We start from the raw sequence: 15,963 nt of genomic DNA, 5'->3' as shown, positions 1-15,963 counted from the left end.
AAGTGTATTATTTTGCAGAGCTCTATAGCATTCATTTATCGAGTGCCCACTCAATTATGAGGCATGACAGGGTTTGCCATCTGAGAAAGGAAAGACCGCTTAAGGATTCTTCGAGTCAGAAGTCTGGAACAAATAGACAGATGGATCAAAGAGTTGGGGGTGGATTTCGTTACAACTAGGGAAGCTCTTTAGCAGAGCTGGATCTTCCATTGAGGGTTCTAAAAGATCTTTCCAATGAGCTCTACAGAAAATAGATTATGACTCGGAGCATAAAGGAATAATGCATTCAGCAGACATCATAATAATGTGGTTATTTTGCTAAATCCTAAGAAAACCTAGGTGTGGTGGCTCACCCTTATAATGCCAGCCTTGGGAAGGAGAAGCTGGATCATGAGTTCTAGGCAAGCCTGGGCTACGTAGCATTTTCAAGGTTTGTCTCTTTCTTCTGACACTTTCATCTTTCAACCATATTGTCCCTAACATAACCAGAATATTTCTTTGCAATCAAAACATGTTCCTTTGCTATCTGTGTAAGAAGTATATATACCCTGAGGGCAGAACTTATGGTTAGAATACATATTTGTGTAATATCAAATAAAAGTATTGGGAGATATTTCATCAGGTTCTTTGGGTGAATTCTAGAACAGCCCCCTTTCAATGGGTGTCTATGAGGAAGGTAGACTATTGTTGGGTTTCCTTTGTATTTCTGTGCTTTATTTCCCTTTGCTAAGGCCTGCAAGCAAACAAATGAAGAAACAAATAAACAAAAATACAGAAATAAAGGGGCAGAGGGAAAGACAGAGCAGAGAGATTGGAATACAGAGAATGAGGAAGAGGAAAAGAAGGAGAGACTATTCAAAGGCCTCAATAATCTAGGAGGACCATGGAGGATCGTCTGTCTCTTTGTGTAGTGACTTTATAGAGCCGACTTTGCAAGAGAAACAGATTATTTCTACATGCGGAACAGAACTATGATAACTATGTCTTACATAGCGTGAGAAAAATGTCTTCAACTTGTGTGTTGCCTTTCTTCTGTGTGGGTTCAAAGTACTCCACAAACATGACATCATTACTCCTTGGGAGGAGACTGCAGACCAACAGCTTGGAGAATAATTCCCTTTCAGGAGCTTGGGGAGCTCAAGTGCCCATTTTGGGTTCATGCAGTGTCCCCCAAGGATTTGATCCTAGCCCTCCGTATAGGAGAATAGCCATATTACTCATGTTCGGCTGGATGAGTTTAAGCGAGGTCTCTTGGCAAAGTCACACTTTAAGAAGACAAACTGAAAAGTATCCTCACTTTTTGCTTATTCCTCCCTAGTGATCAGTCTCAGGACTTAGATATGCTTATCAAACATCTTTGTTTTGAGCAAGGCAAAATAAAGTGAGAACAAAAGGAGATACCAAGTAGCATAGCAGGACCCCTGGAATTAAGTCTGGAGTCTCAGAGCGCTCCCTGAGGAGACAAAAAAAAAAAATCCTCTCTGATGTCCTCTTGCTGTTTCTCAGTAAAGCACAGTTGCCAAAATCTTGCTAACAACTTGAAGTGTACACTATAAGCTAGAGTTACCATCTTCAGTCATTATAACTTCTTTTTTTGTGTGTGTTGCAAGAAAATGTCTGTCACATCTTAGTTAAGTTGCTTGTATTTTTTTCTCTCTCTTGATTCCCTTCTATCCCCAAACCCTTTTCTCTCTTCTGCTTGCCTGTCTGAAAATATCTTAGGAGCTCTGACCAAGGAAGAAAGTTCCTAGGATATGAAGAAAAATGGAACTGCTCCTTATGGATCTAATAACATTTCCTCAACTCAGGAGACAGTCGTTGGAGAAATTATCGGAACTGTGGCAGCCAGGGTTATTTGGAAATTGACATTGAAAAGAGGAACTATTTCTCAGGCCAAATTCTATTCCAGCTTCCTTTGCCTCTGACCTGAGCGGCCTGGAGTTGAGTTTTACAAATAGGTCTGATAGTCTGTCAGACAGTTATTATTCCATTAGTGCCTTGCTTTGCTTCCACTTTTTTTTATTTTTTTAAATAAAATTTCATTTTAAATTACATTAACACTGTATTTGATAAACAAATCGTGACAGTCCACCTTTATGGGATATAATGTGATGTTTCTATATAAATGTTGCATGATCAAATCAAGCTAATCAGCCCCTTACCTCATTTGTTTATCACTTTTTCCGGTAGGACATTTGAAACGTCGGCTCCCAGTTGCAAAATACAAAATATGCTATTTTGATTTATGCCCAATTGGCTGTGTATTGGATAGCAAAAACGTTTCCCTTCTATCTGTACCCCTTGACCAACAACTTCCATTGTTCCTCCCTTCCCTAAGGCTCTTGATAACCACCAGATTCTTTGTTTCTTAATTACCAAGGTACTTTGGGTAGGAAACAGTACCGCCCAGATAAATCTCACTCAGCTATAAACACCTGTCTTGTATTTAGACTTGACAAGACGTATACTGAGCGGTCTGTTGGCAATAGCTTTCTTGTTGTTACCTGGATTTGGGGAGGACTCTGTTTTTCTCCCCAAATACTAACAATTAAAAGAAAAAAAAAACTTTCGTGAGGCTATGGTTGGGGTATTGGATTTATTTGGACTGAATAAGAACGTAGTGTTACTGGCCATGTATCTAGAATTGTACTGCCAAATTCATCTTCTTACCTGCTGTACACTTTATTCTTGCTGAGAAATGGTTGTGTCTCTCCTTCCAAAGGCTTAGTAAATACTTTTGTATTGGCCCTTCTAGCCACCTCTCACCCATCATGTTGAGTTCCTACCCCCTCTTCCCACACAGAATCGCATGATACAATCACGTATTTTTCTCATACTTACCTTCGCTCTTGATGGCCATATCATGTGGGAAGGGTTTGTGACATTGTTGTCATTGCAGAGATGTCATCATATTTGACAAAGTCGGGATCACAAAGCATTACCCTGTTTATTTTTAACCTTTCTCTGACTGTGCTGATATTCCCATGATATTCAGGGCATACTCTTTCCCAACAAGTACTCTAGGTCCTGTAATGAGGGTACCATAGCTCAGTTTTACTTACTGTACTTTCTTTAGCCACTTAAATCCATCTAAGGACCTAGATTCATACCCAGCATGTTAAAAGCACACATGGTACCAATTTCCCAGCACAACTGCAGCGTAGTCTTGGACTCTGTACAAGCCACATCCATCTTGAACAAATGTTGTTTCTTGGAAAGAAATTAATGCTAACATGTCACTGTATGCTATAATTACTGAGTGGGATGCTGTGGGTATTCACTGATGGAGACAATGTGGATCAGGCACTAATCTTAAGTTTATACTCTGACGGAGGAGATTGAAGGTTCCTTTTCTGTCCTATGTCTTCTTTATGGAGACAGCCCAGTAGAGGTAGCAAGCACTGACTTTCTATGTTCCAGAAGGAAGCTGTTGCCATTCTTCTTGAGATCTGCATGTGCCTTCAGAGCAGTTACATCTGGACCAAGCCTGGAAAATGCTCGGGAGAGCCATCCTGTGCGAGTCTGGCATGCTCTCCAAGGATTCTGAGATGACCCATGAGCAGAGTGCTTCGCTGCCCAGTGTCATCTGAGGGAGAAGGAAGCATGACCTTCTCAGAGCAATATGACTTTCGTGTGTGTGTGTGTGTGTGTGTGTGTGTGTGTGTATGCAACATATGTGCACATGTATAAGCAGATGCCCCAGGTCATTATTTATCTGCATTTTAAACAGCTGTGGATCCTGTAGTAGTCTTCTGCTGCAAATATAAGTATTTTTTTTTTTTTTGACGAGGGGCAGTGGGAGTTACACCTACCTGCTTGTATTTGAGGCTAGGTCTCTCATGGAACTTGGCATTCACTGGTTAGAACAGCTGACTAGGGAGCAACAGGGGGCTAGTTGTGTCTCCTCTGCCCAACCAATACAGAGGCGCATGGCCGTGAACAGCTCTTTATGTGAGAGCTGGTGTCCAAACTGGGGTATTAATGCTTACAAAGCAGGCACTTTATCCACTAGGCCGTCTCCCCTGCTCTGTAATATGAAGCGCTAGAGCTCCTGGGATCATAGCTCCTCTACTACCATGAGAAAAATCCTGGAAATCGCACTCTTGGAGCTTCTGGCTTTCCCGGCTTTCCCGGCTTTGCAAGACCTTGAAGTTCTGGAATTAAGGATCTAATAAGCCCATGGTGTTTAATGATTCAATATTGAAGTTTGTAGCATCTACATACAAAGTCCCATCACCTGGACAGGGACCACTAATAATCGAGCCAGTAACAGGAGTTTGTGTGTCTTTGTGAGTATGTGTGTACTGTAAAGGCTTGAGGCCCTGTATCCATTAGAAAACTTTTTCTGCATTCTAAGTATTGTTATCTGATTGTCCAGGGGCTGAATCTAGTTATTTTGTGTAAGAGGGAGAGGATAAACTTCCGCAGTGTTGTTTGTTGTAGAAGGGTCTCGTTTGACTCTAGAATAACCACAAGCTCTTCCGTTTTCATCACCTTTACGTGGTGCCATTTGGGCTCTAAAGCTGGGGTCTTTATCCAGGCTTTGCCATTTATGAGCTCGGCGCCTCTTCCGAAGGTCCCTTAACTCCTTCTGGGCCTCACTTTAGTTCCGCTGGGAGACATGGTTCCCTCTCTACTTCGGGTGAGGTATTTGCTGTGCCCGTGTGTTGATATTCTGATTTTTAAATTCTAGAGAAGGTTGTAAAATAAGAGTAAGGAATCATTTGTGCAAGGAATCTAGCAGGTCTCCTTGGGAGAAAGACCACGATCTCAATCTCAGTGCAAAAGGTCACAGAAATCTTCATGGAGGAGTGGGTGATGGGGACTACTCGGAACTGACTGGAGGTGTCTTTGCAACCTGTGAACAGTTGTGCTAGGGGTTTCTTTTTTGTTCGTTTGTTTGTTTGTTTTGCTTTTTCGAGATAGGGTTTCTTGGTGTAGCTTTGGAGCCTGTCCTGGGACTCACTTTGTAGACCAGGCTGGCTTGAACACAGAGATCCACCTGCCTCTGCCTCCCGAGTGCTAGGATTAAAGGCGTGCGCCACCACTGCCTGGCTATGTCTTGCCTTGTTACAAAAAAACAAAAGATTCCGCCTTGAGCTCAGAGTTTGACTTTGAGAATTTAGGAGGAATGCGAGCCTGCAGACCACTGCAACTTCATGGCACAAGTAATTCCATAAGGAACTTTTTTTAGTCCCAGACACATGGTATGAACTTGAACTTGCTCCATTTAGTTGCTGTTAATTATGATAATGTAGTCATCTTTGGAAGCTTATTGATTTAGTTTACTGTTTGTTTAAACAGAGGTTAATGTAGCTGAGGCTAGCCTTGAACTCCTGATTCTCCTGTGTCTACGTTTCAAGTACTGAGATTGCAGTGTGCACCCCCTGCCTCAGGAAGCTTATTCTTTTGAGGGAAGCCAATCAAAACAGACACTTTAGAGACTAACTCTGTCACAAATTGTGGCTCCCTCACAGCACAAAGGGGTATAGGTATTTTTACCCAGAAAAATGATAATTTAGCAAAGGAAAACCAAAATAACTCTGGATCATATTGCATGGAACGTTTTAAGCCTGAGAGAAAACACCTCTCTTATTCACCATGCTTAGGAGTGTCCACAGTTGCTGCAGTTGCTGTTGTTTGGGGGTGGCTTCTCCCTTGGCCTCTCCCTGTCATCTCGGACTGGCCTCAGCCCAGCCCCCCAACCTCTCCTGGGAGCCAGGATTACAAAGGTGCCACCACTCCTGGCATTAAGAGGATTCCCTCTTAATACTTCATTCTGAGTTCCAACAGAACCTCGGAGTCACTGCAGTGTGTGTAACCTTTACACCGGTGGTTCTCAGCCCTCCCAATGCTGTGACCCTTTAATTCAGTCCCTCATGTTGTGGTGACCCCCCAAACGAATTATTTTCGCTGCTGCTTCATAACTGTAATTTTGCTATGTAATTTTAAAATTCTATGTTTTCCCAAAGTCTTGGGCAACCCCCGTGAAAGGGTCATTTGACCCCGCCACTCAAAGGAGTTGTGGCCAACGGGTTGGAACCAATGCTTTTCAGTGTGGAGGCTCTCCACAAGGTTCTCATGAAGCTCCAGGTTTGCTATTTAATGCTTAGCTCCCCTGGCTCAGCAGACCTGGAATCTCTCACTGTGCAGAGGATGATACTTGAAGAGGAATTCTTATGAGTCGCCTAAGGTTTTCTTTTCCTTAAAAAAAATGGATGGATGAATATTAATGTGTGTGTACAGACGGCAAGCAAGTGACCAGTCTTCTACACATACGCTTTCCCTGAGCAGAGCCTGGAGAAAAACTTTTTTTTAAAAGTATTCTTTCTTTTCTTAATTAATTAATTTATTTAGCATGTATACAATGTTCTGCCTGCATGTATGCCTGCCCACCAGAATAAGGCACCAGATCTCATAGATGGTTGTGAGCCACCATGTGGTTGCTGGGAATTGAACTCAGGACCTCTGAAAGAGCAGCCAGTGCTCTTAACCTCTGAGCCATCTCTCCAGCCCTGAGACAAACTTTTTGACTATGAGCAATGAAAGCATTTTGCCCGCTTAGACCTTGGGAAAGAGTTGGGCTTATCAGGGAGAGTGGTCCAGGACTCTGGGAGCAAGCATTGAACTGGGACAAGCATTCTTTTCTTTTATCAGTGTTGTGCTGCTGAGGAAGATGCAGGCGGTGCCCTTCCTGAAGAATGAGGGCGGTTCCGATTGCGGGAGGCCATCATTCCATAGGTAGTTTCCATTTTTCTTTCTCTTTGTGATAGTAGTCAATCCTCTTGTAACTGCTGCTCTACCTTCCTTCTGTTGCTGTGATGACCCCCTGACCAAAAGCAGCTCGGAAAGGAAAGGGTTATTTGGCTTACACTGCAGGGCACAATCCACCCTTGAGGGAAACCAGGGCAGGAACTCAAGACAGGAACCTGAGAACTATGAAAGAATGTTGCTTGCTGGATTGTTCTCTGCTAGTGTTTTTATACAGCCCTAGGTTCACCTTCCTAGGAACGGTGCAGCCCACAGCGGGCTGGAGCCTGCCACATCAATCATTAATCTAGACATTCCTCCCCAACATGGCCACAGGCCAGTCTGATTGAGAAAATTCTGCAGTTGGGGGTCTCTCTTCCCCAGTGACTCTGACCCTAGGTTGTATAAAGTCAACAATAAAACCCAGCTAGGACACTAATATTTAGAGGTTTATTTTTCTTTTCTTTATTTTCAGGATACAATATAGCTGGGTGTGTTGGTACACATCTATAATCCCAGGACTTGGGAGATGAAAGCAGGAAAATCAAGAATTCAATGCCAGTCTGTACTAAAATAATAAGTTTAAAGCTCTCTTAGGTTATGTGAGACTCTCTCTCTCTCTCTCTCTCTCTCTCTCTCTCTCTCTCTGTCTCTGTCTCTGTCTCTCTGTCTTTCTCTCTCTTTCTCTCTCTCTAACAACATAAATGTGGACTAAAGAGAAAACATGAAAGCCATAAGGTGAAGTAAGCTATAGAAAATTCATTCCTGTGATATAAAAATTTGTCTTTTAGTGTCCTGGTGACAAGAACTAAAAGGTAAAGAACCTAATTTGTCTGTTTGCCTGATTGAAAAGAGAAATAAAGGTTCTCAGGAACAGCTCCATCCTCCTTTAAACACAGAACAGAAGTGAGTTTTCTTATCTACTTGTAAAAAGGGTGTTTGGAGCGCTGATGATTTGGTGTCCCTGTACCGACTGCCATCGAGCTGAAGAGGGCTGCTTTGTACAATGGCTGTCACTGGTATCATGCCAAAGTCCAGTCCCATAAAGGGAAATAAGTTGCAGGCAGTCATCCATTCTCACTGTTTATTGTCACTGAATGAATGCATGTGAAGCATGGAGCTCCACAGAGCTAGAGGTCACCTCTGATGAGCCACAAGGGCACACGGCTCTGCTTAGCAGGTACCCAAGTACAAAGCCATAGGCTCCAGACTAGTTCCCTTAGCCAGGCAAAGACAACATCCCCTTAGCTATAGAAAAAGGGAGCCCAAAGCATGAGGCCAAAGAAAGGCCACCGTGCCTCTAAAGCAAGCACCTCCAAGAAGAGGCAGAAAATTTGAAGGAGGGGAAGAAGAGAAATTAATAGTGATTTTATTACCTTAACTGCTTGTCACATTTGTGCATATTTCTATCTTCAAAAAAAAAAAAAACTTCTCATGGGTAATGTTAACGCTATTAGGGTGTGCATACAAATTCATTCCATTTTTCACTTAACCAAGCAGCATAAAATAGGTTATTACATTTTATATTACCAGAGCGTGCAGGGTGCTATGATATGATCTTCACTGTGCTTCAGACCTTCCATAAAGTATGTCATATGCCACATGCCACCAGTGAATGATGCCTTAGGAAATTAGGCAAAGAGGCTGTTTAACGAGATGAGAATCGGTCCAGGGATGGGGGGGATAGTGGGAGGTGAGAGACCTGGGTACAGGGGAGGTTCAGGTAACACGGAATCAGAAGGGAAAGTGTCTGTAGAAATTTACACCAATGGAGAGTTGAGGAGCCTTGGGGTCTGAGGACTCAATTCTATGTGTCTCAGGACAGAACTGCTGTGCCTCCTGAGACAATTTTGAAAAGACTAAATGTGTGTGACATCTGCCCTTTCATCGAAGGTGAAATTAGAGCAGCTGCTGGTAGTGACAATAGCTGATGTGACTTGTTAAGATTCCCCTCCCCTCCTTTAAAGCAGCTTTTTCAGAGGCCACTTTTGTTGTGGTCAAGAAATTCTCTTATGGCTTTCTTTGGAAGGGGGGGCAGAAAAGAATCTTAATTACAGAAAGAGATATGGTATTTACTTTTGAACTAGTTCTCCCATGTAAATGCCTAATCATCTGCCCCTGGCTTTTTTTCCATTTTTCTATCCTGCCTTCCCAGATATTAAGAATTTCTAATTTCTTAATTCAACAGCAAATTCATTAGAAGCGTGTCTTTAAGAAAAAAGTTCACTTTATTTTTTATTTTTTATATGTTTGAGTGTTGGGTCTGCATGTGCATATGTATGCCATGTATGTGCCTGTGGACTCTAGAATAGGACATGGATTACCCGGAACAGGAGTTACAGACAACTGTGATCTACCTGATGTGGACATTGGGCCATGTCTTCAGCCTTAGAAAACAGAATTATTAATTAATATGTGTGTATGCGCGTGCGCACGCATGTGTACATGCTGGCACTGAACTCAGAGTCTTCTGCATGCAAGGAGAGCAAGCACTGTACTGAGCTGTATCCTCAGCATGTCTTGAGTGACCTCTAGGCTCTGATGCCCTTCCTACGATCCATTTGCAGAGGGCTCTATTACATTGCTTTGAAGTAGGTCGTCCCCGCCCCCTTGCTTCTCTGTGTTACTTCTGTTTCAGGAAGGGGATGGAACTGTATTTTCTTAAATTCTAGTAGAGCCTTACCAGATGATGAGGCTCTCAGAAATCAGGATCTTAATACACGATAACCTTAAAAATTAGGGAGGAAGAACCTGCCACTAACTTGCCTCTAATAACCCCTTTGCTATGGAGACTGTTTCCTCAGAAGTCATCCAACCAACATGATATTTAAGTGTCTAAGAGTCTTCCTTTCCCAATGAATGAATGTGGGTATCCGAAAGGACACAATGAAATTAGGAGCTTTTGGTTGATTCAATTAAGCATCTGGGATTAATGAGAGGGTGGCTTCTGCCTGCAGTGAGGGAGACTCCTCCATTATCTGACATTCAGTTAATGACAGGGAGCAATCAATACACGTTTGCAATGTTTTTCTTTCTCTAGCCAACACAGCGAACCTCAGAAGTTGCTAGCTTTACTACTAAATACTAAAATATTTAACAGTAAATACCAACGGAAATATAGAACAAAGGCCTATTTTTGGTCAAAATGGGAGGGGATTTTGTGTGTCAAGCACAGCAGGTGGTGAGCACCAGGTGCTCAGCTTCTTCAGGGCCCTCACTGGGGTTTCAGAAGTGTAAACGCGCCCCACTGTACAGACGACCAGACCAGATTATCCATTTCCTGGGACATCAATTCAGAATTTGATTGTGCAATGAATTCTCTCTACACACAAACTTTAATTTTAAATTCAGAGAAACACCTGTGTGCCAGGTGATATGCATGCATTTAGAGTATCCAATGGGGCCAAATCCTGAAATTTATATGTTGACGCCGATCTTTTGGCGTTCCAGTGGAACCATTCCTAGGAGGGTGTCTCTGGGTCCTCTCCTAGATTAAAACAATTTCTCTATTTGTGGTTTTCAGAACTTTTATCTTGGGGTCTGAAGAGCTGTCTGTGTGGTTAGGAGTGCTTGCTAAAAAAAAAAAAAAAAAAAAAAATCAGTAATCTGAGGACCCAGTGCTGAGCTATAGCCCAAGATCCAAGGTGGATGGAGATGGGAGGGTTGTGGGGACTTGCTGGCTTCCGCCTCAGCTGAGAAAATGTGTTCCTGGAGATACCCTGCCTCAGGGGAAGAGGGAGACCGTGGAGAAGGACACCCCCTGCCCTTTCCTGACTCTGTTCCATCTTTGCCTAACCCTCCTTGCTCATCACTTTGGATGGTCTCGTCTTCCTTTTATTTTCCTACCTTAAAACCTAGAGCCAATGCATATAGCTCTTAAAAACAACACTTCAAACTCATTTACTTTTCAATCATAGAATGTTATAAATAAAATCAAGGCTTTACAAAATTAATTTTATTTTATTATTTCCCTGCATGTATGTTGCTGTACACACACAAATACACACACACACACACACACACACACACACACACATACACACACACACACACAGTGCTGGAGTACCCCATCATGTATTCAGAGGACAACTCTCGGAATTTAGCTCAAATTGTCAGATGTGGAGGGCAGGTGCTTTTCCCTGAAAACATTTGGATACTTGGATTGTATTCTCTTTCTCTTCTTCTTCCTGGAGGTGACCACCTGTTAAGTATCTCAGAAAACTATACGACTCCCCCATCTCTTGTTTGTCCACACAGATCTGCCAGCATCTGCGTCACAGAAGGGATGCCTTTTTGCTCTGCATCACTAAATCAAGAGAGAGTTTAAGCACCCCTAACCTGTGATGCTCTGGAACGTCCAACAGTTTTTGTCCCCACCATTTTAATTAGATAAGGGGTATTCAACCCATGTGCTAGGTAATCCAGAAATAAATGTAATAAATGCTTCTGTTAAAAATAGTATAGAACATGTTCAAGCTTGGAAGGCCCTGCCTACATTGCTTTATCTCCTAAATTTGAATCTTCTCCACTGGTTTAGGGGCAATCTATTTTTCCATACTATTCACTGTCACTGTCTTCCACAGATTTTAGTATCTGTGGCAGGGTCATTTGTCTCGTGGGTGTCTCCTAATTCCCTGATCATGTCTTGGCTTCGTTCTCATGTTCTTAAGTTTGTACCATCTCCTATCTCTTGTCTAATTGAAGAGCCTATACGGTGACTTCTGATAGAGAGGACTCCTCCTAACCCACCAGGGCAAGCTTGAACCTAGGTAAAATCTGCTGCTCACCTGGCTAATATTTGGCCAGGTTTGCAAACCCTGTTCCTTTATTGGCATTTTTCACCTCTCTGGGAATAAATGTAGACTCTAGAGGCGAGGCACAAAAAAAAAAAAAAAAAAAAAAAAAAAAAAAAAAAAAAAAAAAAAAAAAAAAAAAAAACATGACAGGGAGCCTGAAGCCTGAGTTGTCAACCTCAGCTCCAAAAGCTGACCAGTTGCCTACCAAGGCAAGTCTGATGATCATCTACTAAGGAATGGTGCCAATGGTTTCAGCATCTGGGTTCTAGTTTCTCTTGGGATTTCGTGAAGCTTCTGATGTCTGTGGTTTCAGGTGTTCTTGACTGTGATACAGAGTGCAAAATGAGGAGCGCTGGGCTACCACTGAGTATGGGAGGGGACCTTCTCCTGGGCCCGCCATCTGTGCTGGAACGCATGCGCAGTAGTAGTTAGCAGACTCCTTTACGAGTATCTTCTTGCTTTGCTCCCTCCAGCTCTTCAGCTTCCTCCCATCGCTGCCTTCTTTCTCTTTGCCTTGACGTATGGGTCTGCTGGACGTTCTCATGCAGCACCTGGTCAACTTGTTCCCTCGGCCAGTGAATTGTAGGGCTACGGAAATGGAGAAATGGAAAATATCGATCCGCCTTGTATGAAGCCTGCCAAAATCGTCTTCAGTCCTTCTCGCTTGCATCAAATAACCAGGAAAATAAACCGGTGAGTCATGGACTCCAACAGGCAGCTGAAATTCAGGGCTGACGCCCCACTTAGCATCTGCTGTCAGTGGGTAGCGTCTCGGCTTCTATTAAGAGGAAGTGGTCCCCAAGAACAGCTCTATTTTTGCATATTCCATTTTTAGCTTTCTTGGTTTTATGTCCCCCAGTGATTAACTTGTGGTCTGTGAGAAAAGAGTAGTTGAGCCATTTTCTCTCTGTGCCATGGCGTCTTCTTTTCTCAAGGTTAAGTTACAACATGAGAAGACTCTCTTACCTCCTCCCTTTCCAGTCTTTGGAAGGAAAACAAACAAAATGATATCGAACATCAGACAGAGAAAGACCTAGTGAAATTATTTCCTACCCTTCAAAAAAAAAAAAGATACTTAAAGAATATATTTCCAGTCAGACTTCTCTGTGGGTGCCTCTTGTTGGCAGAAAGTGTGGGTCAAATGTCACTGGGGCATCTAACTATGTGGGTTTTTGTTGACTCCAGAATTTATCAGTTTGGGGACCTTTGGTTGCTGGGCCAAAATTATCTCAGGGCCTGTAATTCGAGGCCTATAGGACAGAGAAAAGCCTGGCTTGAGTTTGAGTGAGGATGAGAGAGCAGAAATTAGGTAGATGCCCCTCCAGTCAGAGGGAGGGTTTGGCTGCCTCTCATTGGATGGAGGTACCCTACATCACACCATGTCACTTAAGCTATGTAAGCTGACACTCACAGTAATAAACTGAGTTCCTGCTTGATTCCTGGGGCTGCGGAATGAGTGGATAGCACACTCACCTTTCCCTGGCGAATAAGGAGGCCTAGCAACGACTGGGGGAAGACAGAGGCTTGAGAAGCCTGGCAACTGGAGGCTCAAAGAAGCCAACATTTGGTCACTCATAGAACCCTTTTTAATATCATGTTGTCATGTGAAATATGGGAGTAGGGTGTGATGAAACAAGCCTATAGAGGTTTTTGAGATGCACAGCGGAAAAGTGTGACAGGTGTTTAGCATGGAAGGTAGTGTAGAATTTGCACACAGGTGAAACCAGCTACCGTAATGAGATGCCGTGAGAGTCTGGCAAGGGCTCTCCAGAATTTATATAGGTATCAAATAGGGGCAAACACTCACTGATACAGAACAGTTTAGATGCCGTCTCTGATCCAGCTGCCTTCATCCAGTTGTTCTGTCCAGGGGTGAAGAGCAAGCCGCCTGCTCCGTTCCAACCACCAAACAGAGCACAGGAGCAAGAGAGAGACCCTCTCCCAAAATGTATAAATTGTCAAATCCATAGACAGGACCGTGTCCTGGGATTTGTAATCCCCAGTAGCCATTGACTAAAAGGATCAAAACCCTTCAACCTGCCTCTTCCTTCTACAGTGATTCAGAGCTTAGTCCTGACATGGGGCTATGCGGGGCTTGTCTTGGCTCCATCCTTTCTTTTATGTCACCCAGGGCAAAACCTTTCCCCATCCTGAGGTTTCAGTATCTCAGACTTAATGATGGTGGTGGTGGTAATGGTGATCCGTCAAGTTCATTTAAAATTTTAGCTAAATCCAAAAACAAACACACAAAATAGTGTCAACTAGATGTTAGCTATTATAAAATTATTGCTAACAATGTCTCCAAAATCAAAATATTAGGATGTTCCTTTAAGGTTAGCACTTGGGAGCCAGAAGCAGGAAGGTCTCTGTCAATTCAAGGCAGGCCAACCTGGTCTACATAAAGAGTTCCAAGACAGCCAGAGTCACAGAGAAAGACCTTTTCAATAAAAGATAGATAGATAGATAGATAGATAGATAGATGATAGATAGATAGATAGAGATAGATAGATAGATAGAGATAGATAGAGAGAGAGATGATAGATAGATAGATAGATAGATAGATAGATGATAGATAGATAGATAGATAGATAGATGATAGAGAGAGAGATGATAGATAGACAGACAGACAGACAGACAGACAGACAGACAGACAGATAGATAGATAGATAGACAGATAGATGATAAATAGATAAAACCAGAACAAAAGGAACCATCACTAAACGTTGCTGAACTTCTGGGTTGCTGGCAGAGTTGTGATAAGGTCAAAGTGAAGTGTATAAATGTTAGTCATTTGTTCAGTGTCTTTTCATGGAAGATGAAGGTGGCTATTGTTTATTTTCACGTAAATAAAGTCTTATTATATACTAGGGCCCTTCCTCCTAGCATAGTCTTCCCTGGCAGATGGAAACAGAGGCAACCTCTCCTAGGATGGTAGCAGAGAGATGGAGGTACAAACTATGGCTGCATGGATTGAGAGGAGGGATGTTGGTGGAGATGGGGGATGCTGGTGGGTAGAGGGGATGCTGGTGGAGAGGGGGGATGGTGGAGAGGGGGATGCTGGCATCCTGTAAGAAGGGATACTACTGGTTCCACCAGACCCAAGAAGGTTCTTTGTTCTGGAGTCCATATATCTGCCTCTCTTCTCCCTCCAAAATGTAAGTACACCCAAGAACCGTCACCATGTGGAGTGTTACCACAAAGCAACCCTTTGATGGTATTAGAGTTAGTGAGATTAGCTGATCCTTGAAAGCAGAAGTCTGATCTGTGTTTTGGTACTGAGGAAAGGCAGTGTGTTGAGCAGGGGAGAAGTGTCAGAGACCAACTGCCTGGTTTCTAGGTTTTCCTGAGCTAATTTCCCAGCAGCCCCTTCACTAGGCCTGCTTGGGATACGGTCTATATATAGCTCACCGTCTTTGTCTTTAACAAACGTGGACTGTCTAATCACACTGGCTCTTGGCTTTGCTTTTCTCACTAATTGGGCTGAACCTAATCCACATAAGCTGCAGTATTCCTCGGAGTGTTCATGACAACGACTCTACCTTTCTCTCTTGTGGGCAAAAGCCTCGTGACTTGAACAGTAAAGGCTCAAGGCTGTCTCTCCCAAGCTATTGAGCAAGAGTCCTTTTCCATACCCACAGCTGGGGGGGGGGGGTCACCCCACAGAGCCAGCAACCTTGTCAGTCTCTGCCTAGCTTCCGGCCAGTGTGACAGCAGAGCGCTCCTCTTCCATCTTTAGTATAGTGACTCAGCTTGTGCTCACGTCCACACCTACCGGAACTACTGCTCATTTTCTGAAAACCTTTAAATTAGGGGTCGCACAAGCCATCTCTCTTAATCATCAGAAGAGCAATTAACTCAGTACTAATGACAGTAAGCCAGCTGTTTCCCTGGGGAACGTAAAATTCGAAACCAGTGTTGCAATACGCATGAAAGAGCCATGAACTGCCATGAAATAAAAGTCAACGTTGTACATGTAACTATAAATATAAGGATATTATAGGCCAGTGAGACATCAAAGTCGTTCTCTTTCAGAAGGGGATATCCTGAGGATAAAGAGAAAGAGATTACCCAGGATGGGACCATTAGAGTGACTCCCTATGTTGTTATTGTTCAAAAAGCAGTGGGTGTCCTAAGTGGGGCAGTGGCAGGTGACCCAGAGGTTACCCAAGGGGCAGTGGTTCCCCGAGGGTCAGCGGTGGGACATGAGGGGTGGCAGGTCTCACAAGGGGCTGCAGTGGGTGACCTGAGGCCGCCACTGCTGAGAGACACTCCATACAGAGAGAGAGTTCGAGTATAGAATTTATTTAGTGGGTTATGGAAGGGAAAAGGAAGGAGAAGAGGGAGGGGGAAGAAGAAAGAGGGGGGGGAAGGCTGGAGGAATGGAAGATCCACTTTGCTGCAGCAGAAGGGGAGGAGT

Source organism: Arvicola amphibius, chromosome 1 (genome assembly GCF_903992535.2).
Source record: "Arvicola amphibius chromosome 1, mArvAmp1.2, whole genome shotgun sequence".
NCBI classification, from domain to species: Eukaryota; Metazoa; Chordata; class Mammalia; order Rodentia; family Cricetidae; genus Arvicola; species Arvicola amphibius.
Note: the sequence above shows the minus strand (reverse complement) of the source record.